At 40.1% G+C, this 15,220-nt stretch overlaps 1 protein-coding gene across 3 annotated transcripts in view; it reads left to right on the top strand.

The window, feature by feature from the left end:
- DTNA (dystrobrevin alpha) overlaps positions 1–15,220 on the top strand; it is a 223,996-nt gene that overhangs the window by 100,089 nt on the left and 108,687 nt on the right. The gene's annotated exons all lie outside the window — the stretch shown is intronic.

A 15,220-nucleotide genomic window follows, 5' to 3' on the forward strand; every position in this document is an offset into this window, starting at 1 on the left:
CTTCAAGTTTTATGCTGCCTCTTTAAGTCTAGCAGTGTTGTTAATGCAGTTAAACAAACTTCAGTGCACCTGTAAAGACATGAAAGTGGAAACAGTGCCACAGGTTATTGTGGTTTTTACCCTGTTAACCATTCATCCACAGAGGTAAAGAGCAATAATTAAGGTCAGCCTTGAACTTAAATGTTTATTCAGACCCATGTCAAACTCAAAAAACTAGTAATTCCCCCGTGTTCCTTATGCACTGTTTTTTGCTTTTACCCATCACTAGGTTAAATGTGACAGGCTTTCAAGTGGCATCCATGAGGTGGAGGAAGTACTTTAGAAGGGGAAAAACTGAGGGACCAAAACGATAGTGGAGAAGATGGAGAGCCTTCCTGAAATTCAAGTTAGATGGTTTAGTACTTGCCCTGCTTCCCATCAAGGTTTTCCAACATTTTGAATGCTTTCTATTATCTACAAATTACAACATATTTCTTTCTTAGGACACTGCTTTAACACCAGGCAACATATCAAGGGTGTTGAAATGTGCAGTCCTTCTCCACTGCCCTGAGTAAAAGATTTCAAGCAACCTCTCTGTTTCTCCCCATGCATTTATACCCTGGTGGCCCCGTGTTCAAAGGGCTCATTGCCACTGTTGGCAGACTGGGAGTGTTCCTGTGGAAACTGAGGGATGGTGCAAAGGCCAAGCCTTCCCCTCACTCACCCCTTTTAAGTGACAGGAAGGGGCAGTCTGAGTTAGGGTATAATTGAGCCAAGTCTGAGTGTTGGGCAGCTTTTTCACAGCCCTGAGCAAGTGTGCTTTGTGTGGCACTGTGGGGACTGCATGGTCACAGCTCAGGTTTGAGCCAGGTTCCCCTGGCTGTAGTGAGGTGACTTCAACGCTGCTGAAGAGGGAAGCAGCCACTCTGCCTGGGAGAGAATTTGTGAAATAAAAAACCATATAAATGTGCAGCCCATTAATGATCCCTGATCCCAGAATTAGACAGGTTTGCAAGAAGTTGAGTAGGGATTCTTGAAAATGAGGATTCAGAAAGGGTGGAAGTCTTTGAAGGGGAAGATTAGCTGTACGAGGGAAAACTCAAGTGAAGTAGGACAGTGATTTAGCTCTGATTCCACCACTTTGAGCAGAGTAAGGGAGTCCAGATCAAATTATTTAAGCAATCATGGGAGCTTAATCTGTCTAGATTTAGGGACCTTTTTTGGTTGGGTGAATGAGGAACCTAATTCAAACACCTAAGAGCTCTTTCACTAATACAGCCCATCCATTGTGGCCTGAAGTATAAGGTACCAGGGATGCAAGTGATTCATAGCATAGTACCACTAACACATTATCTAACTGACTGTCACAGAGATGCACTAGGAATGAGTTTGTCCAGGGAATTAAGAAATTAAGGAATCTAGATAAAAGGAAACAGGGCACCTTCTTACTGAGTACTACCGCTCTCTTTTTGTGTTTGTAATCACAGATATGATAGTTTATCACACGGAAGGGAGAAAAGGAAGTGAGAATCTTAGTTAAAACCTTCATTATTAAGCAAAACCAGCAAAATAACACTGAAATGTGTCCAGCTAATCATCTTTGCAAGACTAGCAAAAAGGTAAGAGATTATGAAAATAGGGGTATGGAAAATCATGTTCTCAGCAATGCCTCGTGAACAGAAGGAATGTGAGAACTGTCAGTAAAAGGTAGTCTCCTTCACCAAATAGCATTCCATTGCATGTATTTTTTTCTAGAACAATATTAGACTATACAAATGTCCTTAAAGATTATAAATTTGGTCATGATTTGGTGAAGAATTTGGTGTGCTTTCAAATGCCCCTTTTTATTCATTTGTAGCATCTGTGGGTACATATGAACCTTCCCCTTGGGCTTTTGTTCCTCTTACTTTCTACTGTCTCATTAACCCCACTGAATCTTTTCTAAAACCTTCAAAACAATTAATACTCTCTGCTAGCTGAAACCTTTAAAATAAACAAACAATAATTCTTTAGTTTATGGGTGCCTTTTGTACGTGAACCAGCTGAGAAAGTCATGGAAGACTGCTAAAATGCACTACTGTGCCTTGAGAATAAATTTACTGCACAGTTTTGCAATTCAGATTTTATTCAGCATTAGAACTGTAACTCATTAATAATGTCAACAGATTTGCAAGGGAGATCTCATCTGCCCACTCCTACAGATTAAATCACACAATTTATTGATATGATAATCTTTTTACTAGATTTGGATTTGTGGAAAACAGCAGAAATACCTAACTGACTTGACTGCTAAGAAAAAAAATTAACCCATTGAACTGACATGACTGTGTGTCAGCCTCCTAGAAGAAAGAAAGAAATCTGGACTCTTGATCAGTAGGAACCAAAACAGACAGAAAATCATAAGGCTACGTGATACGATGTGTATATGCCTTGTATGCAAATAGTAACGTAGGCAAGATTCCAATATGGAACGACTTGCAGAGACTAATTGATATAGGAATATGTGCACCAGTAGGAGCAGGCCAGTCCCTCACTCAGCTATCAGATGGCTGAGATGTTTTTCTAGGGATAAATATGTACATGGGTGATTACAGTAGCAGATGCTAACTCTAGGAGCTCGAGCTCCATATCCAAATGTTCATCTGGCTCAATCAAAATGAACAAAAGCATTTCCAAAGGGAGGACTAACATCTCCTGAGTGGGCACTGGCAGCAGTCCAGAATGTCTTCTTCACATGCAGGAACTGTGCTTTCAGGAACAGTTATTTCCAAAAGGTCCAGACTCTTAAAGTATTCAACATGGAAAATTAAAGAAAACCATTCTCTTTGGAAAAAAGTTTGCTATGAAATCATCCTGGGAGAAGTTGGTTCAGTTCTTCATAGAGCACAAGAGCTTGTGGCATCAGGATGTTCATCTGGGATGTCTGTAAGGCTGGCTTCAACACCCATTTCAGCTTTAAGTGTGTGCTGAAACAGGTCAAATGCATTCAGCAGCTTGTGGAAAATGAGGCTCTGGTCCAGGACTGCTATAGCTACTGAGCAAGGAAAGGAAGCTTGTATATTAATGCCTCAAGGACACATGTAAAGCTGCCATTTGGCCACATTTGTCTGTGGTCAGACTTCCTGTAATTTTTCCTCTGAGGAGCTTGTTTTCAATATTGCCAAGTCCCAAGTGCTCATAGATCACGAGTCTGTGCTACAGAACAGTCATGAGATGCTAGAGCTCCCCTGCTTTCAGGCTTGCTGCATGTTGTTTTCTGCAGCTATGAACCATGGAGAACTTCTTTGTTCTTTTGCAGAGCAAAAGAGTCTGTTCAACCTCCTCTTTCCAGTAGGAGGGTCTCCTAAGGAAAAAATGCCAAATGCTATGATACCCTGAGAAGAAAATTCTCTTATCCTGATGGAGTGGTAGAGGTACAGCCAAAAGAAAAGCTTTTTAAGGTGGGCATATAGTGCAGAGACCCTAAAACTTAGAGATGCTTTTGGGAATATGTGCAAATTATTATTTTCAGTAGCAAAAGAAGAAAATCAGCTCCTTTAGCCAGAAGCTTAAGGCCTCTGGTGGCTCTTAGAAAAGTTAAGTCTTTGAGCTGAAAGGCAGCACAGCTTCTTCCAACAGATTTGTTGCCTGATCAGCCTGTGCTGGGATGATCTGTAGCTCAGAACATCAAAGACTAAAGGTCCTATCCAGATGCTGAGCTATGGAAAAGGTCTTCTCTGTGATTCTACCACCTCCTCCACCAACTTCAGGCTATACTAGTTAATGAATTTATGACCAGACACCTCCCTCCCTGCCTGCCTGTCCCATGTAGCCCAAGTCATGTACTTGCTTTTGTGTGTGTCAATATGCACCAATGCACACGCAGACACACCTGAAGAAACTCATGTCTGTCATTAAGACATAAATTATTGGGTTGAATTACTTGTTTTTCATGGTTTCTAGAAAGAAAAATGACTAATGAAAAGATGAGATGCCATGAGCTCTATTATTAAAGATAAGTGACCTAAGAAGTGCTGTCAGATTGGGTGAAGGAGGGTAAAACAACTGCTAAGTGCAAGTCTCCCCTTCCTTTTGCTGGGCAGGTAGTCTATTAATGGTGTCACATTGTGTGTTGTTCTTCTGAGATGCTGAAGCAGCTCTGGTTGCTTCTGAGGTGTCCCAGCCCAGTCTCACTGAGAGCTGCAGCTGAGCACTGGACTGAAAGCAGCTGGATTTGCAGGGCTGAGAGGCACTGTGCCACCCACCCACCTACTAACTGTAATTAGGAATGTTCCTTCTCACACATTTCTATCACAAGGTGAGGACTAAAAGTCTGTTGGCTGTCTCTAGTTAGGGGTATTTTTGTGTGGAGTGCTTCTTAGAACGGAAAGAGGCAGATTAGACTTTCAAGCACCCTTTGACAACAGCACTGAAGCTGAGGGTGCACTAAGGAATGCTAATATGGGAAAACTAGGAACATCTTGACTGTTAATTCAGCTGAAGTTAGCCAAGCAAAGCAAAAAAAAAGGGTTGGGTTTTTTCTTTTCCATTTTTGTAACCCCTAGGCTTCATAAATACGTCACCCTTCTTTATTGTCAATTTGCTCGGAAACTCATTGCTGACATCTCACCTAAGGACTTATTACCATTCTAGTCAGGCTATCTTTCACTTATATTGAAGATTTCTTGGATTTTTACCAGTCTTAAATTATATTGAAAGTAGGCAGATGAACATTTAAATTAAAAGGTTAATTGAAACAGAGATATTGCGCTGGCACAGTTAATTTGTTTCAGTTTAAATGTTTATTAGCTTAATTGAATATTTACAGAACCCAGACAAAAAAAGTTGTGCATCTATTTCCACAGACACAAAAGTAAGTGTACTTGTGTTCAAAAGGTAAATACCCACTAATAACACTTAAAAACAGTAGTCTGTAAGAGCATATTTCCAGAATAAGAAAATTTTTTTCTGTTGTTAAACACCAATTATTTTATGATTTCTTATCTGTCACCAGTTTCTTTTACAGTTCTTTAGGATTTATGAGCACAATGAAGTCCTCAAAAGTGTCAAGAAAAAAAGCTTCCATTGTACAAATGCTTGGGGCAGGAAGCACTGGTAAGATCTTCTGCCTGACAGGAGATTACCATATGATTCTCTTGTCTTCTTTGTGGACTGTTTGAGAATGAATGATGATGAAGATCTTCATGAGGAAAAGTTGTTAGAGAAATCTGTCTGCTTTTTCTTTTCTCTAATTGGAGAGGGGTCAGGAACTGCAGAAAGGGGAAAATGTGATCCTTTCCAGATTTCCTGGAAGAAACCATATTTCAGTTAGTTGGCTTTCCAAGGGTGCCTAATTTAGTAGCACGGTCAAACTGTATAACTAATCTAGGGGGAAAATTCAACAGCAATAGTAACACCGGAATTTAACTGATCAGACTTCATCTGTATGAATACAAATGTGGTTTTTAGACAGAACAAATGGTGCAATGATTTCCAAAATAAGGAGTAACACATGTTATTTGGAATATGTTTAAACATGGAAAAGTGCTTTAATTGGATTATTTTAAAGAAGTTTATGTTTGAAAACATTTAAGCTTAATAGAAATGGTATTGTGTGATTCCCTACTCAAAGAAACATTATGGCCCTAAATAGCAACACAAATGGATTTTCCCCCCCAGTATCTAATAGACAGACTATTTTAAATTCTACTTCATCTCCTGTATTAGTTTCCTGAGAGGATTTTCATCATCAGGCTTTAAGGAATGCACTTAAGCACTGAGGTCTTGAAACTATGGTAATTTTTAATCTTTAGGAAAAATCCAGTTAGACCTCATTGCCTTATGGCAACAAGGCATTCAAACTTCTCTTCACATCTTAGTAGGTAATTTTCTCCTTATAGCATCTGTCCCAGTTACACAGGTGGAAGTACTGGGACAATATTATACCAAAACCACCAGTTTGTGACACATGGAAAGGGGCTGTCATCTCAAACCATGATTTTGTGGGTTTATACAGCTTAGCAGCACTGCAGGATGGAAGAAAGTTGGTAGTCTTGGGCAATGATGTGGATACAGAGGTGAGGATATGCCTCCTGTTTCACTGGAAGTGTGGCCATAGCTATCTTCAAAGAATATTATCCTACCCTGTATGTAACTGCATCAGTCATGAGCATCTTAAATGTGCTGCTTACTGTGGCTTGAGAAACAAAGCCTAGTCCTTTGGCCTCTAAGCAAAAGAGTTACTGTTTGATTATGATCATTTCCTGCCAGCCATTCGTTGTTTCCTGAGCAGTGCACACACAGCTCCCACGTCAGCAGCCATCCAGCAGGTGCCCAAATGCTTCTCTGGTGCACTGCTTCAAACTGATGTGTTCTTCATCAGTAGGCTGACCAAAAATACCTGTTGTTCTTGTTTTACTCCAGAAGCCCTCTGTGTTTGTTCCCTGTTAGAAATGTAACTGTTGACCTCTGAAAACTCTGTTTGCAAAGGTACAATTCACTCTTGCAATACTTGCAGTATCTTAACATGAAGGGCACTGATAGGAACCCTTAGCTTCCAGGCTGCCCATTCCCTGTGTTTCCCTTCTCCTCTGGTGTCCCCACTGCCTTCCCTGGGCTGTATTGTCACTCCCTTCTCTCCCATCTTGTTTCTGAAGTACTCTTAAGTGCTTTTGTATTGGAGACTTGGAAATCCCTTCCCTAACTGCCAAGATAATGTGTTACAGGGGAGCAGTGGTGGTCTCTGCCATGAATACTTGGCAATGATCTTTGGAAAGGAGAATCTGTGGGTGCAGAATGGAATGATGGGGGATTGTGAACACAGAGACAGGGCACTGGCTGCTGGTGAAAGAGGAAACCTTTTCTTACAGCTGGACCATGTGTAAGGTTATGAAACCAGCTTCTGCCATGCCTTCTCTTTCATGTTGTTGCTGCACCTCAGTGCTGAGTCTCCTTTACAGAGTGAATTTATCAGTGATGTATTAAATGCAGGGAAATGGAGTAATCCTCAACCATGATTAGAATCTAAAGAAGGAGTATGTTTTAAGATTGCCATTAGTAGGGTTGTTTTTTTTCTCCGAGTTGGTAATATAAAAGTCTGTAAATCACATAAATAACTTAAGAGACTAAAAGCAGAATTAAATAATTATTCATTTTGGGTTTTGGTTTTTAAGAGCCTAAGTGTAATTATTCTGACACAAGGGACATTCTAATGTTTTTAAAGCAGACAGAAGTGGCTGCAACAGGAAACCTTTGTGCCATCAAACACAACCAGTTGGGAGAAGCAGTGAAACAAATTCCCATGAGCTGGAGTATCACCAGCTTGCAGTGGTTCTAGGAAGTTTTAGGTCTTGGGGATCTTGGGGATCTTCCTTGCAGGAGAGATTGTAACTCCACACCTGTGGACTGTGTATGGCTAACAGTGAAGCATTTTCTTTGTGGGGTTTTTTTTCCAGCCTGCTCTCTGTTTTCTCTTAGTTATACAAGGGACTCAGCACATTTAACTGAGCTGCATGGATGAAATTCTAGGAGTTCTTTTTCTGTAAGGCAGAGAATGTATCAGGTAGGTGCAGAAATAGCTCTTGCAGTTCAGAAATATATTTTGAATAGTAGAACATCCCAGGCCCTTAAGTTTTGGGTGAAGTTCAAAGAAATCCTTCCAAAAGCTAATTCAGAATGTAGCCAGGCCATTCTGTTCCCATTTGTCTTTCTAAAGCCTAGGAAATAAAAAGTTTTTCCAGCAGTCCACCAGTGTAATTAGTTCAGAAAATTTTCTTTGGTTTGGGGTTTGACTCGGCAATGTAGAGAACAGCTGCAGATCTGAAAATAGTGAGACAAGGAGCACAAAGTGCTTTTGCTCCCTTTTACTAAGTTCACATAACTGTATTTTGAATTCTGACCAAGACCGGGTTAAGGTTGTAAATAAATAATAAAAGGCTGTAAATAGTGTAAGGACAACATTGCAATGATCTCACCAGTTTGTAAAAAAACAAAAGTATTACATTTTCTGTTTAGCTGAAATGCCCTCCCCTTGTCCATAAACCTAAACTTTAACGTGTAAATTGTAATTTCTAACAGAAATAAAATACTCTACATGGTGTATTTTAAATTGAGTGCTGCCACATGAGAGAATATGTCTTCATAATGATGTTTCTGATCTTGAATTAACTGTCAAGCCAGGGCATTTATATTGTTTAAATGCACCTATTAAAAGGGGATAGTAAATATCTGAAGCCCCATTCTGGTTTCTGAAACTTACCTTCTAGGCAAGTAATACCAGGGCTTTAAGTACATTCTGCCTGGGAAAATGCTAATCCATCTTCCTTTCCACTGGCTGGTCAGATGCCAACAGAAAGATCCCACTGATGTGCTGAAGGCAGAACAGACCATGCCTGGCCCCTAAAAACTCCTGCAGGCCAAGAAGAAGAGTTTCAGTTGTTATGCCCACATTTTAAAATAACTTCCCCCTCCCTTTTTTGATTTATTGCATAAGGATAGAGAATATCTTATACCTTTCTTTCTGGGAGTGCCCCAAACTGTATTCACTGTTTGCTGGTTACACTTTTCATGTCAAAATTCTGGACAGCTAAGATAGATTACTTCCACTGGAATCAGTGACTGAAATTATTACCTCGAGGTCATTAGGTTGCTTCCTTGTCTTTGTAAAAACAGCATATTATTTTAAATCCAAAGTTATTAAAGTGGATAAAGATGTGGGAAAAAAATGAATAAATGGTTTATACAGTCTCCATTAGTGACAGTTTCACATCTGCCACTCTAGGATGAACCAGATCCTGTGGTTTCTGACAAATGCCACTTTTCATTGAGAACTTCACAGTGACTAAAGAGCAGAAGTGATTGTTGATTCCCACATTGCTGTCATTCATCTCTTATGGATTGTTATTTCTGATGTTGCTGTTCTTTTGTCTTGGCTCCCTCTTGATTTTGAATCTGATCACATTACAATTTAACCTTGCAGCATTCTAATTTTAACACTGCAACACTACAAAATAAACAAATATACAGATGAGATTGTTTTCAAAGGATGATGTTTATTTTCATTGCCCAGCTTGATCTTTTGGTACAGAATGAAAACTCTTCTTCTATGAAAGTGGACATCTAATGGACATCTTACAATATATCCAGAAATAGAGGTATCCTAAATCATAGGTTACTTTTGAAAACACAAGATGTTATGGCTAAAATTAAACACAGGTAAAATCCTGGCAAAAATGACTTCATTGTCATTGAAGTAATTGCAAGCCTTTTCATTGATTTAAGTGGAACTGAGATAAAACTCTGTATTTCAAGAGAAGAATTTTCTCTCTTGCAGACATACGCACCCTTTCTGTTCCCTTCTTTTTTGCTCCAAAGGAATGTACCATGCTGGAGAAGAGCCACTCTAAAGTTCATGACCTGTAGGAAAGTTGGCATGCCAGCTGTGGAGAAGCACCAGTCAGTGCAGGCCAAGCATGGCTGCAGACGTCAGCCGCTGCCTTTTGTCCACAAACAAGAGGGTATTTCACTTGACAGGGCTGCAGCCATGAACTCCAGGTGGATTTCAACAGGCTTCAGTGCCCACTGTTAAGGGGAGAGATTTTAGACATGTTTACTGGGACTTTGAGATCCCTACAAAACATTTTCCATAAGATGTTGTGCAGGTTACATTTGTGAAAGGATATTGCTGTAGCAGCCTGTGTTGGATATCAGCTTAAGGGAGTAAGTCTACAGCAAGCTAAGGGATAGCAATTCTCAGAGTAAATGGCTTCTGACTTTTTGAAGTGTTTGTTTCTATGGAGAGATGTTAATTTTGCCCTTTGTGGCAGAAATTAGAGGAGCAGTGTTATGTCTGCCTTGTCCCAAGTGTTGATGCTGAGGGAGATTACCTGGGGGCATGCAAGTAGAGCAAGTACTGTTGCATTTTACAGTGGACATCTTCAAGGGAGAAGCAGGGGTTGTACCAGGATGCCATGTTTTCAAAGTAAAATTCATAGGTGTTTGTTCCAGACAAGAGAAATCCACCACAATATTTTGCTCCAGGACTCATGGTAACTCTAGGAGCCATTAAATGCAGATCTAAGTGTCTGCTCTTCCATCATTGAGGCAGCTTTGCCTCAGCTTCTGAAGAAACCTAAACCCTTTCTTTTAAAGAACTAACATTTACTTTCCCATACAATTACCCGCCTGGAATATAAGAGGATTGTTTACAGAGGGAAAAAAGAAAAAAGACAAAAAACAAGGAAAAAAAGACATTTTTCTTTTTTAAAGTCACCCTGTAAAAAGGCTGTATACCTTAAGATCCATTTTTTTTCCAAATCTGTACTTTTCCTCCATAAATATCAGCATAAATTGATGCATATACTGGAGTTTGTGTTTGATGCTTTGTGACTTTGGGAACAAGTAAAATACCCTTGTACCAGGTCAGTGATGGCCCAGATGCTGTATTTTGCCTGGAAGGACCAAAAATGTGTATAGAAATCTTTTTCATGCATAGAAGTACAGAAGAAATGATTATTCTGACTTGGTGTTGCCTGTGGGAAGCTTAAAAAGTTTAATTTTAACAGGTTTTCTATCCCATAAACATTCAGGTGTTGACCTGTTTTGCAGTCAGTGTTTTTAATACTAGGGAAACAAACATAAAATGAACACTTTTTTTATCCTGATGTAACAACATGTGCAGATGTGACTACTGTTTGATTGGTGTGCATGAAGAGAATAGGAACATCTTTCCCTTAGACATTTGAGAGAGTACTTCCTTGTACTGTATTTATTGTTTTTCTAGTCCTTTGCCTGTCAAGGACTGAGCAGTCAGGACTAAGATAATGTGATGTGTCATTCTGATCGTAGCAAATACAATATTCAAGTTGCAGTACAGGGGTTTTTTTTTAATGTTTGTACCTGGCTTTTCTGTTGAGATTTCAGAGGTGAACAGAAAGCATTCAGATGTGAAGCATTGGATTTGGTGCTCAATATTTTTCCTCTTCAGAGTAGCTCACCTAAAACTGTTCCAGTATCTGAGTTTTGGCAGTGTTCAAGAATTCAGCTGATGTCAAAAACTGTTGCTGACAGATTCAGCAACTTTCAGGGCCTTAAAAATGTTGATTCTCCAACTCTTTAAAGTACCTGAGTTTATAATTTTTTATGTGTACGTATTTTTAGAGTTTTATAAATATATAATCTTAAAAACTTGCAAGTTTTTTGATGTTTTCTAATATTCTCCTCAAGAGAGCAACACTATTTCAGTCAGAACAATTTCAACAGAACACTCTGAAATTATCTGATGAATTTTAGTTATTTGTGTCTCAATCTTGAGTGTGTTTCTTACACACCTAGCATGATTATCAAAAAAGCAAAATCTTAGTTGAAACTTAAGTGTGAAGGGATCCTGTTACTGTTTCTTTTCCCCCTCATTATTTTGACCTTATTAATGCTGCCAGGTTATTTATAAGCTACATGACTGCTATACTAAAACCTTTGCAGGCTGACTGACTGTATTAGAAGCTGACTGACTACAAGTACTACCTGCAGAAGTGCTGCCCTGTAATGCTTTTCTGTCTCTCCCAAATCTCTGTGATGCTGTGTATCAGAGGGTACAGCCTTAAATAGTGAGGGATGACTGGCACTTGATAGAAACAAACCTCCTGGTGCTGGAGATTGCCATTGGAAATCCTTTCAGTTGTTCTCTTTGAGTGCAGAATAAAGATGTGTATGCAAGGGACTCTACCAAAAGGCCTCTGCCAAATATTTCAGCACTCTGCAGCAAAGGTGTTTATGCTCTCTAGCTGCTCTGAAAGTAGGATTGAGTGGCAAAATAGTTAATAAAAAAAATTGTGAGCAACTGTGAATAATCTGCCTCTCTGACTCCTTAGAGTCCCCTTTTCCATTCATTTGTGTTGTAAAACACAATTTCACAGATTGCTTAAAAACCAAGCCTGCAGCTAAATATTTACCCAATGGATTTTGTTAAATCTGTTCCAGTGCCTCTGGAAATGAATTCACACCTCTAATTCCTAAGTACCCTTTGCCTCTGGGCATCTGTAGTGAAATGCAGGTATTAGAAGAGCTGAAATCAGTTGAGATAACTGATAACCTGAGTCAATAAGCAATGGATTGAGGAAACAGAATGATCTTTTGTCTCTGTGGGGTTTGGAAATAGAAATTTTTGAGCTGAAAAGTGATTTTTCAGATAATGCTTGAAAAGTTATTTCCGGGCCTGTTGTCAGCCTTCCTTGCATCAGTTAAGTAGCAGCTAATTTAGTCCAAAAATATCGCCCACCAGCACTTCTTCTAGTAGCTGGTGAAGAGCACCTGAGGAGGCATTTGTGCCAAAAGGCTTGGCCAACCCCCTTTTCTAAGGGAGGAGTAGCTTCCTAACAACTCTAACACAGTCAGCTTGTGTCTTTAATGCATTTCACTCTTTGATAGGGTGTTACGGTCATATCAGTCACAGGTGAGAGCGGAGTTTGCCAATTCTGTATTTTTCATGTATCAGCCTTTGGCATCTCTTTAACACACAGGAGATCTGAGCCCAGTGCCCAAAATCCAGCTGGATGGTTTGCTCCCTTCCTTTGCTCTCTGTTTGACACTCACAGGACTAAGGCAAGAAGCAAAGTGGGTAAGCTGACACTGAGCACTCTGCTGCTGGACATAACAACCCCATGATCTAACACAGGGCAACTCTGAAACATCACAAGTCAGTAGAGGCAAATGGATTGTTTGGGAGACAAGGGAAAAACCAAAGGTAATAGTGAAGGCAGAAAGAGCATTGGGGAGTGGCATGTGGCTGCTGAAATAGTCTATTTTGAATATTCTATGTTTAAGAAACGAAATTATGAAATATTAAGAGGAAAAAAACATACCCACAAGTGAGGAATGCAAGATGAGCCTCTGCTGATAAAACTCGACTACGTTTTTTTTATACCACTGAGATTCTCATCCAGAAACATGTCTGGAGTCTCCATTTCACCTCATTGAAAATAGCATTGGGCCTGCAATATGTTTCAAAAGAATTACTGGGATAGTTTTAAAAGCCACAGACTGTAGGGCATTCACTCTATCTCTTGAAAGACTGTCTACAGCCTCATACATCTTTCACTTCGAGTTCCCCTGTTGAGATCAGACATTTTCTGTGTTTAAATATTATTCCTGTTACTCCTAATTAAACCCTGTATATCACACCTTATGATTCTCTCCCCAACATAAACAGCAGATAACATTTTTATTCCCAGCTCATCAGCATTTAACAAAACTGTATAGATTTGATGTTTCTCTCTTCCCAGAAATCAGACTCTCTGCTCTCAGTCCTCTGAGTGTTTTCCTATCTCTCTGCCTCTCTCCTTGCACTCTGTCAATGGCTTCCAGACAACTTGGTGCCTAAACTAGAATGTAATAGTTGAGTGTAGTTGAACCAGAGCCAAACAGGAGGAGGTCTCTTGCTTCCTACTCTGATGTGATGCATTTGATAAGGCAGACCAAAAATACTCTGTTGCTTTCTTGCCAGAATACCCAGAAGAATACCCAGCCACATTAGACATGCTCTCAGAATTAAGCAAATGACACAGGTGCAAATGTACTTATTCTTGTTTGCAAATATCATTAACCAGCTTAGCTCAAATCTGCTTATTACCAGCTCAGACACCTTCAATTGAGATGCCTCTGGACCAGTTTAAGGATTGTCTCTACTTACCAACAGGGTCAAATTGGACATGGTTTTCTCCAGACAGTGGTGTGGCACTTTTAACTCACACAGATTTCTCCTTAGAGCCAGTTTCTGCTGCTCTCTGGAGTAGGCTGGTGGCATTTCCTACAGCAGTGGCTCGGTGTGTGGCTGGAGCATCGCTCGGGAGAGCTGCTGCTGGCTCAGAGAGTGAGTGGTTGTACACAGGCCCTCTGGGGATGGAGGGGGCTGTAATTGCCCAGGCAAATTGTCACTATGGCAGTGAATTCAAGTCTGTTTTTCTTGTCAAAATCCAGGCCTTTAGACGTTACTGCTCTCTGCAAGGATTCATATAATGCTCTCGCTTTCATGGCCTAATGGAAGTGCCCCTGCAGCAGCCACGAGTACCTGGCCACTGGGCTGCTGTGGGAATGGCTCTGTGTGGTCAGTGCTTCATTCTGAAAGCATCTGTAAAGTGTTTTATCTCCTCAGAACTGGTGCATTTCATATAAAAATGGCTTATAACAGTTTGCATTGCTACTCTCTGTCCAAGGATATATTATGTCTTGCAAGCTGCTGGAGGCCTTAGTTCCCCTTTTCTGTAGGATGTCTCTGTGCCTTCACATTGACCACCCCTTCCTCTTCTCCCTCCAGCTGTCAGGCTTTCTCATAGGTGATGGCTCTTGAGTTTTGGTGACTGGTCTTTGTGAAATAACTCTTTCAAGTGTGGTGAGCCTTGGGAATGCCACCTTTACAGCTCATGGTTCAGTGGTTGAGTTTCTCTCTGGAGTCGTTTTTGAGGTGGTTCTCCTAGAACTGCTGTATTGTATTAGAAGGAAAATGAGATATTTTCAAAGGAAGGAGGTGTTGAAAAATTACTTTGAGGACATTTAGTCTTTGGGGGAACATGACATACAGACATAAAGTGCTGTGTGACAGTGTCTTGCCTGTTTTGGCACCTCTTATTTCCTGTTGTTAATGATACAAATGTCATCTTTCCACGAAAGTTGATGCGTTGTGTGCATTGTAGAGCAGTGCTTGTGTAGGAGTGTGTATTCTGTCTTGACTACCCTTAGAGGAGTGTTTCTAAGGTTTCTAAGAAGTGATCTACTTCATTTTACACAAAGAAAAATCTTTAAACAACCGTTTGGGGATTTCAAAGCACATCAGGAATCTTTGCAGCCATAAGTGCCAGCCTGCTTAGATGTGCTTCTTCTGGGCTTTCATGTGCTCCCCTTGGCTTTCTTCGCATTCCCTTCTTGCCATGGGAGAGATACATTCAGGGCCCTGAAATTTCTCCAGATGAGAGTCTGCTTACAAGCCCATTTCAAGTAGCTGAGATGTTTATGTAGTATTGGAGGAATTTTTATAATCTAAATGTTCTTTTGCAATATAATTAATACTGTTTTATTAAAAATGTTCCTCCTCAAGCATATACAACACTACCTCAAGTATAGCAGGGTCCAACCAGTGTTAGAAGTAATGTGCATTATCTGAGAGGAGAGACACAGAAGAGTGAATCACATGTAGCAGCCTGTTTCTGTTGTGTCCATTTACAAGCCATTATCTTTGAATTCAATATTTCAAGCATTAGCTTTCTGTTCTGGC

Source organism: Molothrus aeneus, chromosome 1, assembly GCF_037042795.1.
Source record: "Molothrus aeneus isolate 106 chromosome 1, BPBGC_Maene_1.0, whole genome shotgun sequence".
Lineage (NCBI taxonomy): Eukaryota > Metazoa > Chordata > Aves > Passeriformes > Icteridae > Molothrus > Molothrus aeneus.